This window comes from Gymnoscopelus braueri, assembly GCF_963280865.1.
Source record: "Gymnoscopelus braueri genome assembly, chromosome: 14".
NCBI classification, from domain to species: domain Eukaryota; kingdom Metazoa; phylum Chordata; class Actinopteri; order Myctophiformes; family Myctophidae; genus Gymnoscopelus; species Gymnoscopelus braueri.
Genome location: NC_137619.1, coordinates 53172125 through 53192826, shown reverse-complemented (window position 1 = coordinate 53192826; position 20702 = coordinate 53172125).

The window sequence follows — 20702 nt, the reverse complement described above, 5'->3', positions numbered from 1 at the left end:
TACATGGAGAGACATATCCCTCCTCCCAACAACATATAAGGTTTTTATGAAATGCATGCTGGATAGAATCCTTCCGTGGTTAGTTGATGCTGATAATTTGTCTCACAAGCAAAAAGCATACATTAACAGGCAAGGAATGAATGAGCATGTGTTCTGCCTTAAAACAGGGATAGACGATTTCAAGCATGAGTCATGTAGACTGTACACAGTCTTCCTTGATTTTAGAGATGCATTTGGGACTCTTTCACATGATGTCATGATCAGGTCACTTGAGGAAATAAAACTACCTCAAGTCTACATTGACATAGTGAAAGACATTTACAGTGAGTCCTTCATCCAGTTGATCTGCGTAAAACAGCTGACTCAACCTATTCAACTAAAGACAGGCATTAAGACTGGCTGCCCATGGAGTGCAGTTAACTTCATAATTGCCATCAACCAGTGGTTAAAGTGTTTATGTCTGTGTGCCCCCCACGGTGAGATTTCCCCTAACCCAGTACAGGGCTACGCAGATGATGTCCAGTTGGCTTCCAGGGAAGAGAGAGAAATTAAAAACATGCTCACCAGGACAGATTTATTTCTAGAGTGGTCAGGCCTGGAAGTAAAGGACATAAAATGTGCTGTTCTGTATGAGAGAAGGAGTGGTGGAAATCGATGGTACCACTCAAAAACCGATACATGCCCTGATTTCAGAATAGCCACAAAACCCATACATGTGTTCTCCCTTCATGAGACATACACCTATCTCGGGCATACATTTTACATTGCAGGAGAATGGAAGGAACAAGTTAACATCATCTCGTCCGAGTTTACAGCTAGGTTAGACTTTATTGACAGATGCTCTCTACCTTTAACTATGAAGTTAGAGGCCATTAGACCGGTAGCTCTGTCTAAAGTACAACACTTCTTCTCCAATGTTCATATCCAGCAGAACGTACTAAGTGAAATGAACAATAAAACAGTGAGCTTAGTACGTAAGTGGTTTGCCCTGAACACACACAGCACCCGTGGTATAGTTTTCCACCCTCAGTGGGGGGAGGGCTGGGTGTACCCAATGTGTTGTGGACTTATACCAGCATGCGCATATCCCATCTACTGAGCATGTTGAATAATGATGACAGGGATGTTAGGGAACTGGCCAGATCTTCCCTGTTCCTTGATCTAAGGAGACGCAAGGTCCCGTTAGCCAGGGAGTCAGAGCCCCACTTCCTAGGGTTCAAAAGGAAACCCAGTGGGAAACTGGACACTCACTCCCCGGGCTTTGGCGTTTCATCGTACTGGCCGGACCTCTGTGTCCAAACCGGAGTGTCCCTGGAGTGGGTCCGGTCTGATTCGGAGACTGTGAGGGTCTCTGAGGACTTAATAACTGACCTCTGTGAGAGCTACAGTGACCTGACGGTGGACACACTCACCTGTTGACATCTGCAGGTGCTCGGCGGACCCTGCTGGATCTTTTTTCGACAACACTGGACTGGTATTAAACTTCAGGGGAAACTTGCTTGTCTTCCCTCTGCTAACCACTCTGTTTCCCATTCATTTCTAAGGAACACTGCTCTCAATGAGGACATTATCACCTTTATAGTAAAAGCCAGGTTACAGATCCTTCCCACCAGACTCAACCTTTCCCTTTGGTTTCCCACCACCCATGTACCTCATTGTCTGCATCACAGCACAGGGCTTGTTACAGAAACCATGCCACACATTCTGAATGGCTGCTATGCCTATAAAGGGCTTTACATAGCACGCCACGACAGAATAGTTGATCTCATAACTAAGGACATATCTAAACATTTTACACCGTCAGTGAGAATGTACAAACATTCCTGTGTCAAACCTTCCATGTTTCAACTCTGTACTGAAAATCCTGAAATATTTGCACATCTCTCTGCTAATACACCAGATATTGTTGTTGTAAATGAAGGAAACAGATCAGTTTCCATTCTTGAAATGGCCTGTACCTTTGACTCTAGCTTAGAGGAAGTTTTTATGACCAAAGTCATTAAATACCAGCCGCTCCTCCATACCATCACAGAGCTAGGTTATAGGTGCAATCTATTTGTGTTTATCTTTGGGCAGCCTAGGACATGTACATAGGTTGGTTGTAAGAGGCTAAATGGCTTGCAAAATTATGTGGAATCTCTTCTACTATCAGTAGCCGCCAAATATGGCGAAGACGCTGTTATTTGTACCCCTGAAGGGTGTGGGGGTATTTGTCCATGATTTGCTGACTGTACATTTTTTACAGCACCTTGTAATATTTGTGTCCTTGTATTGTATCTCTTATGTGGACATAAATAAATGATTAAATGTGTGTGTGTGTGTGTGTGTGTGTGTGTGTGTGTGTGTGTGTGTGTGTGTGTGTCAATAATCAGAGGTAGGCGATACAGGTTAGAAACTAATCGTTAGCGGGCCATAGCTGAATGAGTAGAGAGGCCGTCTGGGGAAATGTAAAAGGTCCCAGGTTCGATTCCCAACCCTGGCGACCTAAAAAAAAATTGTCGACCTAAAACTACATTTGCTGTCAAAATGAACACTCCCCCCTTATGTTCCACAGACAGTGGAGTTAATACAGTAACCAATGACCACTGGCATGTATGTAAACATCTGTGGTGTGTGTGTGCATGCAGCCAGTGTTGTAGAAACATCTGGGGTGTGTGTGTGCATGCAGCCAGTGTTGTAAAAACATCTGGGGTGTGCGTGTGCATGCAGCCAGTGTTGTAGAAACATGTGGGGTGTGTGTGCATGCAGCCAGTGTTGTAGAAACATCTGGGGTGTGTTTGTGCATGCATCCAGTGTTGTAGAAACATCTGGGGTGTGCATGCATGGAGTCAGTGTTGTAGAAACATCTGGGGTGTGTGTGTGCATGCAGCCAGTGTTGTAGAAATACCTGGGGTGTGTGTGTGCATGCAGCCCGTGTTGTAGAAACATGGGGTGTGTGTGCATGCAGCCAGTGTTGTAGACACATCTGGGGTGTGTGTAAATACAGCCAGTGTTGTAGAAACATCTGGTGTGTGTGTGTGTGTGTGTGTGTGTGTGTGTGTGTGCATGTAGCCAGTGTTATAGAAACATCTGGGCTGTGTGTGCATGCAGCCAGTGTTATAGAAACATCTGGGCTGTGTGTGCATGTAGCCAGTGTTGTAGAAACATCTAGGGTGTGCGTGCATGCAGCCAGTGTTGTAGAAACATCTGGGGTGTGTGTGCATGCAGCCAGTGTTGTAGAAACATCTGGGGTGTGTGTGCATGCAGCCAGTGTTGTAGAAACATCTGGGGTGTGCGTGTGCATGCAGTCAGTGTTGTAGAAACATCTGGGGTGTGCGTGTGCATGCAGCCAGTGTTGTAGAAACATCCCGGGTGTGCGTGCGTGCAGCCAGTGTTGTAGAAACATCTGGGGTGTGCGTGTGCATGCAGTCAGTGTAGAAACATCTGGGGTGTGCGTGTGCATGCAGCCAGTGTTGTAGAAACATCCCGGGTGTGCGTGCGTGCAGCCAGTGTTGTAGAAACATCTGGGGTATGCGTGCATGTAGCCAGTGTTGTAGAAACATCTGGGGTGTGTGTGTGTGCATGCACCAAGTGTTGTAGAAACATCTGGGGTGTGCGTGCATGCAGCCAGTGTTGTAGAAACATCTGGGGTGTGTGTATGTGCATGCAGCCAGTGTTTTAGAAACATCTGGGGTGTGTGTGTGCATGCAGCCAGTGTTGTAGAAACATCTGGGGTGTGTGTGTGCATGCAGCCAGTGTTGTAGAAACATCTGGGGCGTGCGTGCATGCAGCCAGTGTTGTAGAAACATCTGGGGTGTGTGTGTGTGTGCATGCAGCCAGTGTTGTAGAAACATCTGGGGCGTGTGTGCATGCAGCCAGTGTTGTAGAAACATCTGGGGTGTGTGTGTGTGCATGCAGCCAGTGTTGTAGAAACATCCTTTAACCCATTTAGACCGGGAAATGATCTGTGTCATTTTTAGATTTCTTTGTCTATTGAAAAAAAGCAGATCTACAAGCTCAGATATACGAGCTTGTAGATCTACTATTTTTGAAAAAATCTATTTTTGAAAAAACCTTTATATTCTTAAGGCAAACATTTGTAACTCAAATCTTTGCTTCTGGGGGATTCTACAAATGTCTTCTAAATCCTACAGTTTGTTTTAAAAAAGTACGTTTCTATATCAGTGGTGCTCAAACTTTTTCATGTCAAGGACACCCAAATGATATGTATTTGGCCGCCGACCCGCACCTCAAAATATTTTGTTCCAAGGACCCCCCAGAAGCAAATATTTCAGTTACAAATGTTCCCTTTAAAAATATATTCAAATATTTGCACAATATTTTGCGTTCCCGGTTTGATTGGGTTAAAATCCTTCTCACCACCATACAACATCTACTAGAGATGCACGGATCGCGGTTTTAGCCGCGGTTGTCGCAGTTAACCGCGGTTTGGGTGGATTCGGGTCAATCAAATATAATTATTAATTCATATCGGATAAACCGCGGGTGAAATATTGCGGTAAATAAATTAATGACATCTAATATATCTATCCATAAAATAGCTAAATCTCTGCGTGCTTGTGTCTGTGTGAGTGTGTAGAGCAGCCTCTGTGCGATGCGATCACAAAATGCATTGATTTAGCCTATGGAATGTCGGTGCGTCTTTTTTCTTTTTTTTAAACCGGTGCTGCTGTGCTGCGCTGAAGAGCAGTGCGCTCTGTATGTTGGATGCCGCATGTATGTTGGATGCCTGTATGTTGGATGCTGCACAGAGTCTGTATGTTCAGCGCAGCAGAGCAGTGCGCTCTGAATGTTCAGCGCAGCACCGGTTTAAAAAAAAGAAAAAAGACGCACCGACATTCCATAGGCTAAATCAATGCATTTTGTGATCGCATCGCACAACTAACACTAAAACTAACGGGGAATACCAGAAAATAATAATATTTTGACATACGGGAAAAACGGTTGGTGCGGATGCGGATATTTAAATTTGATAATATAATTATTGCGGTTGGATAACGGGCGGATAATTAATTTGTACATGCGGATTCGGGTGACGTGAGAGGCCATCCGCGCATCTCTAACATCTACCCTGAGGCCACAATGTCCTGCACTGCCCCAGATGATAGTAGCCTACCGTTTACCAGGCCTGGAGCAGATTAAAGCCAAATAAATAGTTAATTGTTCTGTTCATACTAGTGTTGACATGTGATGTGTAGATAAACTAAAAGTCGATTGACTCGATAAGGACTGTGCATCAGTTTTTTATCGATACAGGAAACAGAGTCTGTTGTGCAACACAGCTCCACTTCCCCTTCTGACTCATGTTATTTTTGCTACAGTAAAACCAGATGTTTGTATCATGAAATGTATCACTTGCATTTTATAAAAGAAATGACTCAATGGACATTGTACTGTAATAGTAAGCGTACATCTCTTCGGTTATCCTTTTAGATCATATTCCATACAGTGTTGTATTAAGCATAATGTCCTTGTGTACCATTGATGGATGGATCTGCTAATCCTAGCGGGAACAGACCCAACATTACACTGCCCTGTGAAGTCTCGAATGTAGTAAAAATAAACAAAACTATTTTGCTACTCACCAAAACAAAGATTGATTAATTGATTGATGTACTTTATTTAGTAAGACATGAGAACAACAGTACATGGAAGTACAAATTCACAATACAAGGTCTACTAAACTGGAAGGGTCATAAAGCACTAAGCTTGTTTAAAATGAGATCCCCATGCACACAAATCATGATGACATATAAGAGACAGACAGATATACACACTACTATACAGAACGTCATACAATCAGCTTACAGGTTACTGGTATGAAAAATAAGAAATATGTACAAGCAGGGGTCATCGACATGTCCGTACACAGACAAATATATCCGCGGCAAGACTTGTCTATGTCCGTGGCCCATTTTATTTTATTTATTTTGAAAAAAGTTTTTTTTTTAAATGTTTCATGATAATGTATTCACAATCTAGACTTTGAATTCAAATTGGTTTGAAATAATTTTGGTGACTCATAAAGTGTCAGGAGGACATATGTGGTGTGGACAGACAATTAAACTGTAGGAAAAGATCAAAAACTGATCTGTTCAGAAGGAGCTATTTGCTACCAAGGAAAAGGAGGGCAGAACTGGACAAGTAGTTGAGATAAAGTGTTTCAAAGTGTCCAATAATGACAATAACAACAACAACAACTATAATAACTCAACTCATAATAATAACTCATAACTCAACTAGAAAAAGTGCTCCTCGGAGCACAGGTCTCCGCCAGGTCAGGTACGTTATTCTGGCCTCCTGGTGGCGCTATAATAGGCCAATGTGAAAAGGGTGCCATTTATTCTTAGGTCTTTCACGGCAATCAGACACTGCATTCATGATTTGAGGCATTTTGTTCCAAAAATGTGTTTTGCTAAATTAGACCTGCTGGTGGCGCTATAACAGGCCAATGTGAAAAGGGTGGCATTTCTTCCTCGGCCTAGTGGGAATGTGCGTGTGAAAATTCACGGAAATCGCAAGCTGCGTGCATAGTTTGAGGCTTTTTGTTCAAAACGGACCAATCCTGCAAACTTTGGAAGCCAACCATAGGCAATGAGGATGGAATATGGTAAATCGGACAGATTCGTGTTGATCACATGACTATAGAGATACTGTGTACCGATTTGCATGACGTTTGGATAAAATCTGTAGGAGTAATGTAAAAAAAATGGGTTTTGCACAAATCGGCCTCCTGGTGGCGCTACAACAGGCCCATGTGAAAAAATTGGGGCAGAGGTTCTGAATTGGCATCCAGGGAGTGTGTGTGCACAGTTTCGGAGCGACCGAGCCAACGGTGCCGGAGATTAGCTGCTGCTAACACACAGACAGGACGGACACACACACACACACACACACACACACGGACGGACGGACAGGGGCGAAAACATACTCTCTCGCCATGCCTGCCATGCCTTTCGGCCTGGCGGAGACAACAATCATAATCCATGGTAACCCTCCATCCACAGCCTAGCCCTTAGTCCATGAGCCAGAGCCCCAAAATTGAGCAATGATTATCGAAAGAGTGGGCAAAACCATACCTATATTAAATTGTTTATAGGGTCAATATAAGTAAATAAATATATGATAACTTTTACACAGGAGCAGCTTTTTCATATTTATCACACATTTTGTTATTTTCCCCATACGTACATGACAGGTGAAAAAATTACAACATTAAAAAAATTGTTATCATAATGAAACTTCCCCAGTTGATTACTTACATGAAGACAATGATTTATCGTATTACAAGTTTTCTGAAATTGTATATTTAAATATGCAAAATATGTCACACAGGAGCCTAGGAGGCTGAGTGATGATGAAATGCACTTCACCAACGACTTATACTTAACACATTAAGACCGGTAACGCATCTGTGTCATTTTAAGATTTCTTTGGCTATTCAAAAATAGCAGATCTATGAGCTCATAGCGTGGCACCGAGTGCCGCGCTATGAGCTTGTAGATCTGCTATTTTTGAAAAATCTTTGAATATATATGTTTTTAAAGCTAACATTTGTAACTCAAATCTTTGCTTCTGGGGGATTCTACAAATGTCTTCTTTAAATCCTAACTCTTTTTTTTTTTTACTTTGTTGCTACAAAGTTCTCAAACTTTTTTCATGTCAAGGACCCCCAAAATGATATGTATTTGGCCACGGACCCCCATCTCAAAATATTTTCCAAAAATAGCAGATCTACAAGTTCATAGCGCGGCACTCGGTGCCGCGCTATGAACTTATCTGCTATTTTTGAATAGCCAAAGAAATCCATAAATGACACAGATGCGTTCCCGGTCTTAATGGATTTACATGAGATAAAACTGTCAGTTTGCTTTGGTTTTTGTTTTTGTTTCTATTCGTCAAATTTGTGAGTAATGTATTTTTGTGTGTGGGGGAAAGGCGAGATATATTTGTGCGTGAAAGCATTCCATTTAATTTGGAGAATAAATAAATAAAACGTCATCTGTATTGTCTCTTTAAGTTGTGTTAATGCTGCTGTTCCACAGCTCAACTTGGTCTGATTTTCACCGGGAACGCATCTGTGTCATTTTTTTATTTCTATGGCCATTCAAAAATGGCAGATATACAAGCTCATAGCACGGCACAGAGTGCCGCGCTATGAGCTTGTAGATCTGCATTTTCTTTTTGAAAATGTGTGCAAATCTTTAGTTTGAATATATATATATATATTTAACTCCAATCTATGCTTCTGGGGGATTCTACAAATGTCTTCTAAATCCTAAGTTTTTTTTTAACGTGTGTTGCTATAATATCAGTGGTTCTCAAACTTTTTCATGTCAAGGACCCCCTAAATGATATGTATTTGTCCGCCGAAACTGTCAGTAAATGTATTTTCAATCATGCATCCACAAGTCACCGCCTGCGAGATGATGGTGAGTTCAGACAGATCTGTCATGATGCTGTCTTAGCCAGTGGTGGAAAAAGTACTCAAATGTTTAAGTAAACGTATCAATACTGCAATGTAGAAGTACTCTGTAGTAGTAAAAGTCTGGAATTCAAAATGATACCAATACAAAAAGTATTGGTATCATAGATCAGCAATTTTCAAATAGCTGATGTTTAAAATTGGGCTGAAGTGGTTAATGTTTTATAATATAATAATTAATATCTGCAAACTAAGTAACTAAAGTTGTCAAATAATTGTAGTAGAGTAAAGTACAATATTTGCCTCTTGAGATTAAGTGGAGTAGAAGTAAAAGTACTGAAAACTGGAAATACTGCAGTAAAGTAAAAATAAATACCTCCAAATTGCACTTAAATATAGTACTGAGTAAATGTACTTAGTTACTCTCCACCATTGTCTTTTATTTTGAAAACAAGACAGTCATTGCAGTATGTCTGATGACCAGCCTCCTGAGACAATCGGACCAATCAGCGCTCTTAACGTGACAGTGGGGCATGGTCTGTTGACTTGTGGACGGAAACAAAACGACACGTTACACTAAAACCGGTGACCTATCGAATGTTGTGACGCCGGGGTGCCTGTAGCCTCTGGTTCAGAGCGCTAGTGAGTTATCTCTAACTGCTCTGCTCATAGCCATAGTTCACATGACGCTCGTCTGTCACAAGCGTCATGGCGCAACTTGTTCCTGGTTTTGGAAATTTCTCCATTTACAACCCGTACATCTACATAAACGTTCACATTTCAAATATAAAGTGCTGACCCCACGACCATAGATGTAAGAAGTTGAAACGCTTGGGTCTAAGTACCCGTATCTTCCGTTTTGTGTGATAAAAAGCATTTTAATCCGACTGGTGTCCATTTTCTCAAATGTACTTCATATGCTTTCAACTACGCGACCCTATCGGCTGGCGGGTGTATTGCACTCTGATACATTATAACTCTATGAGAAAATGGCCACCAATCAGATTAAAATGCTTTTTATTGAACAATACGGAAGATGCGGGTACTTAGACTCACCCGTTTCAACTTGTTATATTTGTGGCCGTGGGGTCAGCACTTTATATTTTAAATATGAACGTTTATGTAGATGTACGGGTTGTAAATGGAGAAATCTCAAAAACCAGGAACAAAGTTGCGCCATGACTGTCATGATATGACAGTTATGTTTTAGGGCCGCTCTCAAATAATGTTACTATAGACCCCTTAAAAACGGGAATTTCCTGAAAAGTTAATATTTTGGACATAGCTGGTTTGAGTGGTTTCAGTCCGACAGCAGAGATATTCATTAATATTATATTATTATAGATTACATATATATTATAGTGTCTGACAGAAGAGATATTTATTAAGAATTAATATATTAGATAGAGTATATGAGGACCCCTATTGAATCAAGCCAAAAGGCTTCTTTGGGTTTTTCATCCTTTTTAGTTGACCTTGTATTTTGAACTGTACTTCCATCTGTTTTTCTCTCTAAATAAAGTATTCAATCAATCAATCAATCAATCAATCAATCAATCAATCAATCAATCAATCAATCAATCAATCAATCAATATATTATAATGTCCAACAGCAGAGATAATATTCATTAATATTATATTATTATATAGTGCCTTCAGCTTTCACTTCCGGTGGTGCCACTATGTTTTCATTCCCACTAACAATATTTCTACACGGAACACTAACACCACTTCTCCCAGAGAACATGGATCGTTTTGGTTATAAGCCCACTTGTTTCTATGATGAAAGAGTAAGTTAAAATGTGAATATCTTTCCGTGGTTTTGTCTGCTCCGCGGACGCTATTGTTAAATTAGTTTGGGTTTGTTTCGAGGGGGAAAGATCGACGGACACGTGAATCCCGCCCACTACATTTGATTGGGTAAAGCGCGGCCTGCTTCCTGATCTGAAGGCACGCCCACTTGTAGCCCAGTGCGTACATGTTATGACGAGCCTTCACGACAGATTCCAACGCAGAGCAGAATCTGTTCTTGAGAGATTATGGCTTAATCTGCGCACAGCTGAAAAAGTGTTTTTAAAATGTAAAGATCAGGGTAGGAAGAGGATTCTTCAGGATGAATTTAAAAAATGTCAATTTAATTTTGATAGAAGGCTTAGGTTTGTCAAGAGACGTTTTAAGAGAGGGCAAGCTTTACAGTTAGATCAAGCACAGTTTAATAATCCACAGCTATTTTGGAGAGAAATAAATAGATTGGGTCCCCAAAAGAGCAAGCTGATACCAATGGAGATCCTAATGGAAAATGGTGAATCCTCATTTGAAACCAACCGATTTTAAAACAGTGGGAGAAAGATTATAGTGGTCTGTATGCTTGCTTTAACCTTCCTCTCTTCAATGAGCAATTTCTAAAAGAAACGTGTAAATTAAAACGTGAACTTGAGGAGGGGGTGTACAATGAGCATACAGCATACCAACATTATACACTAAATAATGATATAACAATACATGAGGTTCAGGATGCTGTAGACAGAGCCAGGTTAAAAAAGGCAGTGGGTGTGGAGGAACTCCCCAATGAGGTGCTTAAATCCCCTCATATGTTGTCTGTATTGCACACACTATGTCAAACTTGTTTCAATACTAGCATTCAGGGCCGCAGCAAGGGTAGTGCGAACGGTGCGGCCGCACAGGGCCCCGCGCTTGGGGGAGACCCGCAAAAAAACGAAAAAAAAAATTTTCGTGAACAGATTCACGTTTAGTAAGAGTTATACCGAGAAATAACCGCAAATAACCACCAAAAACTCGGAAATATCCGCCCAAAACCGCCAAAAAATCGCGCGCGCGCTACTTCCCACAGGGCCCCGCATTTCTCCCAGACGGCTCTGCTAGCATCACACCTTCTGTGTGGGACAAATCAATAATTATACCCATTCCAAAATCTCCAAAGGCCGACCCTAGAGTCCCTCTAAATTATAGAGGCATCAGCTTGCTCAGTACAGTTTATAAGCTGTACTCCAGTGTTTTAAATAAGAGACTTACTGATTATCTGGAGTTCAATAATGTGTTGGTGGATGAACAGAACGGTTTTAGAAAAAACAGGGCTTGTATTGATCATATTTTTGTTATTTCATCTGTGGTAAAAGCTAGATTAGAGGAGGGTAAAAGCACATTTGTTTGTTTTGTTGATTTTAAAAAAGCCTTTGATTGGATCAATAGAGACTTGTTGGAATACAAGTTACTCTGCTCGGGTATTAACGGTACATTGTATAATGCCATCAAAGCTTTATACAAAGCCCCAGTCGCTTGCATGCAGTTAAACGACCTCAGAACCGGCTGGTTTCCCACGCCATTTGGTGTGAAGCAAGGTGATGTGCTCTCACCCACTCTGTTTGCTCTTTATGTAAATGATTTAGCTCAGGAAATCAAGCAGGCCAATTTGGGTCTATCAATTGAAAATATTAATTTGAGTATTCTTTTATATGCTGATGACATTGCTCTGATGGCTGAAAATGTGTCAAATTTACAGAAAATGTTGGATATTGTGGGTCTATGGTGCAGTAAATGGAGACTTACCATTAACAGAGAGAAAACTCAGATTATACATTTTAGAAGGAAAGCTGAACAGCAGAATAACGGGGTCATACCTATGTTCCCCGGACCTATGTTCCCCCACTAAGGTTATGGTTAGGGTTAGGTTTAGGTTAGGTCCTATATTCCCCAGAATAACCATAGTTTTACTTTTGGGTCAATGTCTTTGAGTTATGTTCCCTCATATAAATACTTAGGTTTTGTTTTTCATGAATTTATGAGTTTTTCTGAGGGGAGGAAAGTATTGGCTGACTCAGCAGGTAGAGCATTAGGTGCCATATTAAGTAAAGTGAAACTGTGCCCTGATTTAGGTTTTGCTACATTTACCAAGCTTTTTGACTCTATGGTTTCTTCCATTTTATTTTATGCAGCAGGTGTATGGGGCTTTGAGGAGGCCACCGAATGTAAAAATATTCAGAGTAGAGCTTTAAGGTGTTTTCTCGGGGTGCACAAGTATACAACTAAGTTGGCCATTGAAGGTGACACAGGTTGGGAAAGCTGCCTCACAAGGCAGAGATGTGAAATGATTAGACTGTGGAACCGCCTCACCCAACTGCCAGAAGAGAGGCTTACGAAAAGTATATTTAATTGGAATAGAAGATGTAATCATCCATGGATAAGAGAGGTCTCTTCAATATTTTCACTTCTGATTTAAATGCATATTTTATGAACAACCTTCATTGTAACATAAATACGGTCAAACACAAATTATCAATGTTACATCAGGAGCAATGGAGGGTGGACATTTGGAAAAAAGGAAAGTTAAGAAATTATGTTCAATATAAAGAGAATTATATCACTGAACCTTACGTTGCATTCAATCTAAAGAGAGGACAGAGGTCTCTCTGTGCCCAGTTAAGATCTGGTGCATTACCTCTGGCAGTTGAGGTGGGTAGATATACTGGCATTCCTGAGGAGCAGCGATTGTGTGTTTGTCTTCAATTCTCCGTAACATACTCACTATGGGATATCAGCGCCCCCCGGCGATGCACAGAGCTACATACAATAAACTCCCGGGCCATTCCATTGGCTGTTAAGGGTATGTCACGTGGACGGAAGTCCTAGGGGTATAAAGCCCTCCCGTGACTGTGGCTCCTCCTCTTTTAGCTTCTCTGCTCGCAGATGCACACGGCTAAAATTTACTAAACATACAGATTATCTATTATCAGGATTAAGAAAACCAGCTTTAGCCCACTGCAGGAATACTTCCCCACAGGTTTTTCTTTCTTTTCTCTTCAGTAGCACGCTCCCGCGGCTATTTTTTGTTTTTTTCTTAAAACTTCTATTCAACAGTTTCCTCGTGTTTTAAGCTAGCTGTCAATTGTTTGTTAGCTTAGCCTAGCTCAGCTACAACCGCAGCTAGCCCCACGATGGAGGCTCCTCGTCGGTGCGGTCTCGAAGGATGCCCGCAGTACATCGCCGGCGACGATCCTCACCAGGTCTGCATAGCCTGCCTCGGACTGCATCACGCTCTGAGAGCGGCGAGAAGCGATCCGAACGAGGCAGACTACTGCGTGGACTGCACGTTTTTCGGAGGAAAACACCTGGCCAGGGCCAGAGCTCTCGCCGGATGGAACACCCAGTCGAGCGGTGAGGTTTCGTCAGCAGCAGGCCGGGCGATCGAGACGTATCGCACGGACGGGACCGGCCCAGGGAACGTGCGTGGCGGCTCACACCACGTACAGCCTCTCACTATGGGCCCCCCGACAACCATGGCACCTCCGGATGGCGGAACCAACTCTCCGCGGCGCCATGATGCATCTTCACAGGCTGTGGCTACCGTGAGTGGCGGGACCCTCCACTTACGGAGCGAACACAGCACACCAGCAGCCACGGCGGCTGTGTCGGGTGGAACACACCAGATGCAGCAGGCTAGCTGCTCTACCTCTCACCCTTCCCCGCTTCCCGCACCCCCACCACCACGACGCTTCAGAGACTCGAGCGCGTCGCAGGATGGGAGTGACTACTCCAGCGCGGACAGCATGGAGGAGGGTGAGGACGGGGACGATATCACATCTTTCCAACCGGAGTCTAGGGAAGCCGCGATGTCCAGCCCCGTCGACAACGCACCTGGGGCTTCCGCAGGTCCTCCCGCCTCCCAGGAACCGGAGGGAGAGGGCCCCGACACCACCGATCCAGAGGGCGAGCCCATTTCGGTGATTTTCGACCACGCTCACTCCAGGTGCGGCCTCGAACGTCCAACGGAGGAACGAGCGTCCTCCGTGGCTCCCGTCCCAGGCTACCAGGGCCTGGCTCCGCAGGTCCCACGCCCAGCCAGGTCCAGAAAGGTAGCGATGTGTAGCAGCTTCGACGAGGTTCTACACTTCACCTGGGAAACCCACAACGAGCCACCCAGGCTCAATTTCACCATCGACATGGTGGGCGCTCGTGAGGTGGGTCTCAACAGCCTTCCCCCCATGGATCAGGTGCTGGCCCAGGGCATCTCGGACCAACACCCGGGCGCCGTGGGTCTGACCCCCGAACCTCACTTCACCAACGCGAAGGAGAAGGCCATCTCCGCAGCGGTGAAGAGGTCCTACAAATCATCCGCCCTAGCAGCGCGTTCACTCAACGCAGCCGGCGTGCTCCAGGGCTCTGCTGCCATTCGCCTGGCTGAGCTGCGCCAGAAATATGGAAAGGACATAGCGGAGTTGGAACAACTGCAGCAGCTCACGATCCGACTTTGCTGCCACGCAACCATGTGGAACGGTAAGGCGATGTCGGACTGTGCGGCGATTGAGCGTGCTAGATGGCTCGAGCTAGCCAAATTCAAGCACGAGGTGGGCGACGCCAAGAAAACCTTGATGGCTCTTCCTCTAAGGCCACACAACCTCTTCGATGGCGCCCCAGACTTCCTACGCAACTCTACCGAGTCCAGGAGAGCCCAGCAGAAAGCGGCGTCTGGCGTCTTGGAACCCACTCCTCCCCCACCTCCCAAGCCCCGCAACGAGAGACCTCAGCGTCAGTCTGCGGGGAGAGGACTCTCCTCTTCCCGCAGGTCAGCGGCCAGCAACTCTCGGCCCCCCTCGACCCAGGCAACCTCCACAGAAGGATCCCGGGCCAGGGGAAAAGACCGGAGGGAGGCTCCCCGCCGTAACCCACCTCCCCCCGCTTCCAAATCACAACGCCGTGACGGAGGAAAATCCCGTCGCGGGCGGGGTAATTGACACTTTGCCCCCAGAACACTTGTTTGTCCAGCAGCCGCACTCAGATCCCCGCGGAGGGACTGGGTGGAGGACGGGCCCCCGGACAATGTTGTTAGGGAAAAGGACAGGTTCTTTGTTAGCCCCGATGGACAGAACCTCGGGCGCCAAGAGACACAAAGATTTTGTTGTTCCGTTTTCCAATGCAATACAAAAAGTTTTGAGTGTCACAGAAAAAGTGAGTGTTGCAGAAAATGTGTGTGTACAGTCTACTGTAATAAACATGTTGAATGTTACAAAACCTCTCATTATTCCACCTGTCTGCGAGCCACGGAGCAGGAGGGTCCCCGAGCAGCGGGCCCTCCTACATCGTAGCTCAATGTCTATAAGCCCACAGCATTTGGAAAGTCCGGTTCACGACATTCCAAATGCGGTTGGGATAGCCCCGCTGAGTGTATTGAATACCATGAGCCCACAGTGCTCGGTAAGTCCTTTTCACGACTTTCCGAACACTGCTGGGACAACTCTGTTAAGTGTATTAAATACAGTAAAGGTAATAAAACCGGTGCCACCCCGATCCATCGGGCGCTTAAGCGCCGGTGTACCGGGGTCACGTCGGTTTTGTCTCCCGTCCAACAGGAGACATCATTGGGTCGATCGGCACAAGATGGCCGCTCAGGTCCACAGTTGCACCACAATGGTGGACCAGAGGCCTTGTCGTGTCATCAACCCTTTGTGTATTATGCCACGCTCGCCGCTATAGGGCGGCAGAACGCCTCCTCCGCGGAGGGCCTGTCTCCCACGGCACAAAATGGCCGCTCAGGCCCACAGTTGCGCCACAATGGCGGACCAGTGGCCTTGTCGTGTCAACAACCCTTTGTGTATTATGCCACACTCGCCTCTAGAGAGCGACAGAACGCCTCCTCCGCGGAGGGCCTGTCTGTCGTCACTCCCAGCGCGACCGGCAGACGGGGACAAGATGGCGGCGGCCAGGGGGGCCAAGATGGCGGCGACCAAGGTAAGACGGGAGTTAACATCACGGAAGTTTTCAGTGTTCGATCACGTGACTTCCCCATGTCTCCCGCACGAGCCATCGCTACCTCCACCGCCTCTAGCGTTAGCCAAATATTTTCTGGTGAAAAAGAAAGGGGGGGGCGTACGACCCATTCTGAATTTGAAGGGTCTCAACAAGTACCTGACGGTTTTCAATTTTCGAATGTTGACAACCGCTGCGCTTTTACACACGGTGCGTCAGGGGGACTGGTGGACCAGCATCGATCTCAAAGATGCTTACTTCCACATCCCGATTTACCCACCGCACAGGAAGTTCATACGCTTCGGCTTCGAGGGGAAGGTGTACACAGTCCTCCCCTTCGGCATGTCACTGAGCCCCAGGGTGTTCGTGAAGTGCACCGATGCGGCTATAGCTCCACTGAGGCGGCAGGGAATCCGACTGTCGACTTACATCGACGATTGGCTTTTGACGGCGGGCTTGAGGGAAGAGGTGATGCAACACACGAATGTGGCCATCTCTCACCTATCGTCGCTCGGTTTCACCATCAACGCCCAGAAGAGCGCTTTGGTCCCGTCCCAGCGGACCACCTTCATAGGGATCTCGCTGGACTCAAACACGCTGATGGCGCATCTGTCCCAAGACAGGATAGACAGCTTTTTGGCCTGTGTGAGGTCTTTCCACGTGGGGCGTCAAGTCAATTACAGGCTTTGCATGCAGGCGGCGGGTCTCATGGCTTCGGCTATACACCTGATCCGTTTGGGCAGGCTCCACATGAGACCGTTTCAGAAGTGGATGCAGGCTCTCAGGATCCCGCCCACTTTGGGTTCTCGGAAAGTTCTGGTGTCTCCTCGATGCATGGAGTCACTCAGACCGTGGTCACAAGCAGCCTTTCTGTCCGGAGGGGTCAGGGTAGGCACTGTGATGTCACGGAAGGTCATCACCACGGACGCCAGCCTCACTGGCTGGGGAGCCGTACACGAGGGCCGTCCGGCCAGGGGGGTGTGGGACCTCAGTTTACAGTCGGCCCACATCAACTACCTGGAGTTGTTAGGCTTTTCTTGCTCTCAAGCACTTCGAGACCCACATCCGAGGTTGTCATGTCACAATCAGGACGGACAACACCACGACCATGTGCTACATCAACAAGCAGGGAGGGACCTCCCCGGTGTTGGACAGCCTGGCGTGCGAACTGACGCTGTGGTGCGACTCGCGTCTGGCGTCAATACGAGCTTTTCATGTACCGTGCCTCCTGAACGGCGGTGCGGACCTGCTGTCCAGGGGCAAGCTGTGGTACAGCGAATGGTCCCTCAAACCGTGGGTGGCGGACCTGATTTGGGCCAGGTTTGGCCGGGCTCAGGTCGACTTGTTTGCCTCCAAAGAGAACGCGAAGTGTTCTAGTTTTTTCTCAGTGAAGGGGGGGCACCCATCCTTGGGTCTGGACGCCTTGGCACACAGTTGGCCGGACGAACTGCTTTATGCGTTCCCGCCACTGGAGCTGATTCCCCCGACGCTGGAGAGAGTCAGACTCGAGGGTCTGACGGTGCTACTGGTGGCACCGGCGTGGGGCGTGTGGAGGTCGGAGATAACTCCTCTTCTCTACGACGAGCCTTGGCCCCTTCCCCTTTACACAGACCTGCTGCGGCAGGGAGGGGATGTGATTTTCCACGAACGTCCTCAGGACCTAGACCTATGGGTTTGGCCCGTGAGAGGGCGGACTTGACCTCGGGTAGTTTGCCCCGTGAGAGGGAGAACTTGTCCTCATGTGGCCTGCCTCCTGACGTGGTAGCTACCATCCAGGGGGCGAGGGCCGCTTCCACGAGAGATGCGTACGAAGGCAGGTGGAACATGTTCGCGTCTTGGTGTCTGGGACAGTCGCCGCCAGTGGTGGCTTTCCAAGCCCCGGCGCGCAGCGTCCTTATGTTCCTGCAGGACTGGTTAAACCAGGGCCTGGCATTTTCAACGGTTAAGGTGTACCTGGCGGCCATTTCAGCTTGTCACCAGGGTTTTGATGACAAGACGGTTGGCCAGCATCATTTGGTGCGCCGTTTTATGAACGGAGCCAGGCGGGCTAGGCCAGTCAACAGGCCTCTGTTCCCGGCCTGGGACCTGGCATTAGTGCTGGATGCACTCTGCCGTTCCCCGTTCGAACCTTTTGAGTCTGCGGACCTGAAGGTCGTTAGTCTCAAGATAACGGGTCAGTGACATGCAGGCACTCTCGGTGAGTTCTGAATGCATGCGGTTCTCGGGTGACGACAGGAGGGTTTTGCTTAAACCTAACATGGCGTTTGTTCCCAAGAATGGGGTGGTAGCCCAAGCTCCAGTCGAGCTGGTGGCTTTCCATCCACCTCCCTTCGCTTCGGCGGAGGATAGGCGGTTGCACTGTCTCTGTCCGGTGAGGGCTTTAAAGCTTTACTGCCAGAGGACAGTGGTCGGCCGGTCGTCGTCTCAGCTTTTTATCTCCTATGGCCCGGGTGGTCAGAGGAAGGCAGTGACTAAGGCGACGCTTTCTAGATGGATCTTGGATGCCATTAGGCTGGCCTACGTCAGTGGTGGTGATCCAGTTCCAGAAGGACTGAAGGCCCACTCTACTAGAGGCGTGGCTGCGTCCTGGGCCCTCTCCAGGGGAGCTTCGGTCCAGGAGATATGCGCAGCGGCTAACTGGTCGTCTCCGTCGACCTTTGCGGCCTTCTACAGCCTGGACGTGGTGGCGTCTTCAGTTGCGCACGCCGTCCTGGGCGTGGCGGCTGTCTCTAGTTAGGGGAGGAGGTGGACAAGCTTGGTGTCTTGTTCTCTCTCCGAACTTCCTTCTCCTAAGTCCCCTCGGGACCACCAGTAGGTTGGGTCCCAGGGGAGGAGGCTCTGTTTCCTCATATTTACTTATGGGACAGACTCGTGTCTGTTCATTAGTTGCATGAGGCAGACTTTGGTCTGTCAGGTTCTACCTTTCTTTCTATATCCCGCACCCTGGCCCGGAGGGCTGGGGCGCCCGTGAGGCCGGAGGTCACGCCCAGGGGGGCGGGGCCTTGGGGCTGAGGGGCGTGCGGGGCTGTGAGGGTTTTTTGTTGGTTTTTATAGCCCCAGGGGGGTTTATGAATCCCATAGTGAGTATGTTACGGAGAATTGAAGACAAACTCGAGGTTACGAAGTCACGGGAGGGCTTTATACCCCTAGGACTTCCGTCCACGTGACATACCCTTAACAGCCAATGGAATGGCCCGGGAGTTTATTGTATGTAGCTCTGTGCATCGCCGGGGGGCGCTGATATCCCATAGTGAGTATGTTACTCCTAATTTAAACAAACCGGGGTTACCTTCGTAACCTCGAGTTCCTGACTACTCTGACTATTAAGGTTCTTCTCTATTTCCTTCCATTTTAACCCTTCCATGCCGAAAAAAATCTGCTGCCACCTTTACTATTATCTCTATATTTTTGGTCCTTGACATAGAGTCTCTTGTGGCATTAATTGCTGCCACAATAAAAAACACCAGTTGTTTTTTATCAACCCACACTTTATCTCGGTCTGGCTGCTCTACGTCCGCCTCCCTTGTCACTCTCCTATCATCCCCCCCTACTACCCTTCCTCCTACCGCTCCCTGAATCTTACTACCTTCCCTCTGTCTAACCACCTTCACTGCTTCTGCATATGTTACTTTATCCAACACTTTAACCTTCTGTACCTCTACTTCCTCTTTCATCGTAGCACAACCTCCAAATGTGACACTATGCTCACCCCCACAACTACAACACTTTAGTTTTGCTCCTTCTGCACACTCCCCAAACTCATGATCCTCTGTGCATCTTGGCTTGGGTACGGTGTCCTGCCTCCATTCCGACATCTCACTACTCCGACTAGTGGCTTCCGCGTGCGGTTAGGGTTAGGGTTAGGTATAGGGTTAGTAACCGTCGGAAAGGCGACATGTCGGAAAGCCGACATGTAACCCTTGGGTACATACGCCCTCACATAAAAACTCATGAAAACCAAATATACTCTATCTGGTATTCTTTCACCTTCAAACTCCACCAACACAGTTTCACTTACTTCCTTTTCTGGTCCCTTAGTCATCCTCTTAATACTTACTATTTCTATCTAGGTTCTCCTTAATCTCCCTCTCCTCCATATCCACATCAATTCCTGTCATTACTCCTTTACATCTTTTAATTCTCCGATTTCCAGCTTGCACCACCTTCACCACTTTCTTCTCTCCAACTTTGTCAACTGTTTTGCCAGAGCCATCTGGATCTCATCTGTGCATCCTATAATCAGATTACCATCTCCTAACACCCATGCACATTTTATCTCCCCGCATTTTCCTGTTAATTCTTTCGTAAGTTTAATCGGGTTCATTTTCCCCCACTCCTCCACCCTCCTCAGCAAACTGTACTATCACATTGATAGATTCATTTCTCCCACTTCCCTCGTTCTCACTTGCCATCTCTTCAGTGTCATTGCTGGTTGAGCTGACGGTTCTAGGTCTCTTTACGTCACTTTCTCTTCTTCCTTGCAACTCTTGTTCCCTCCCAGTCCCTACCTCTTCAT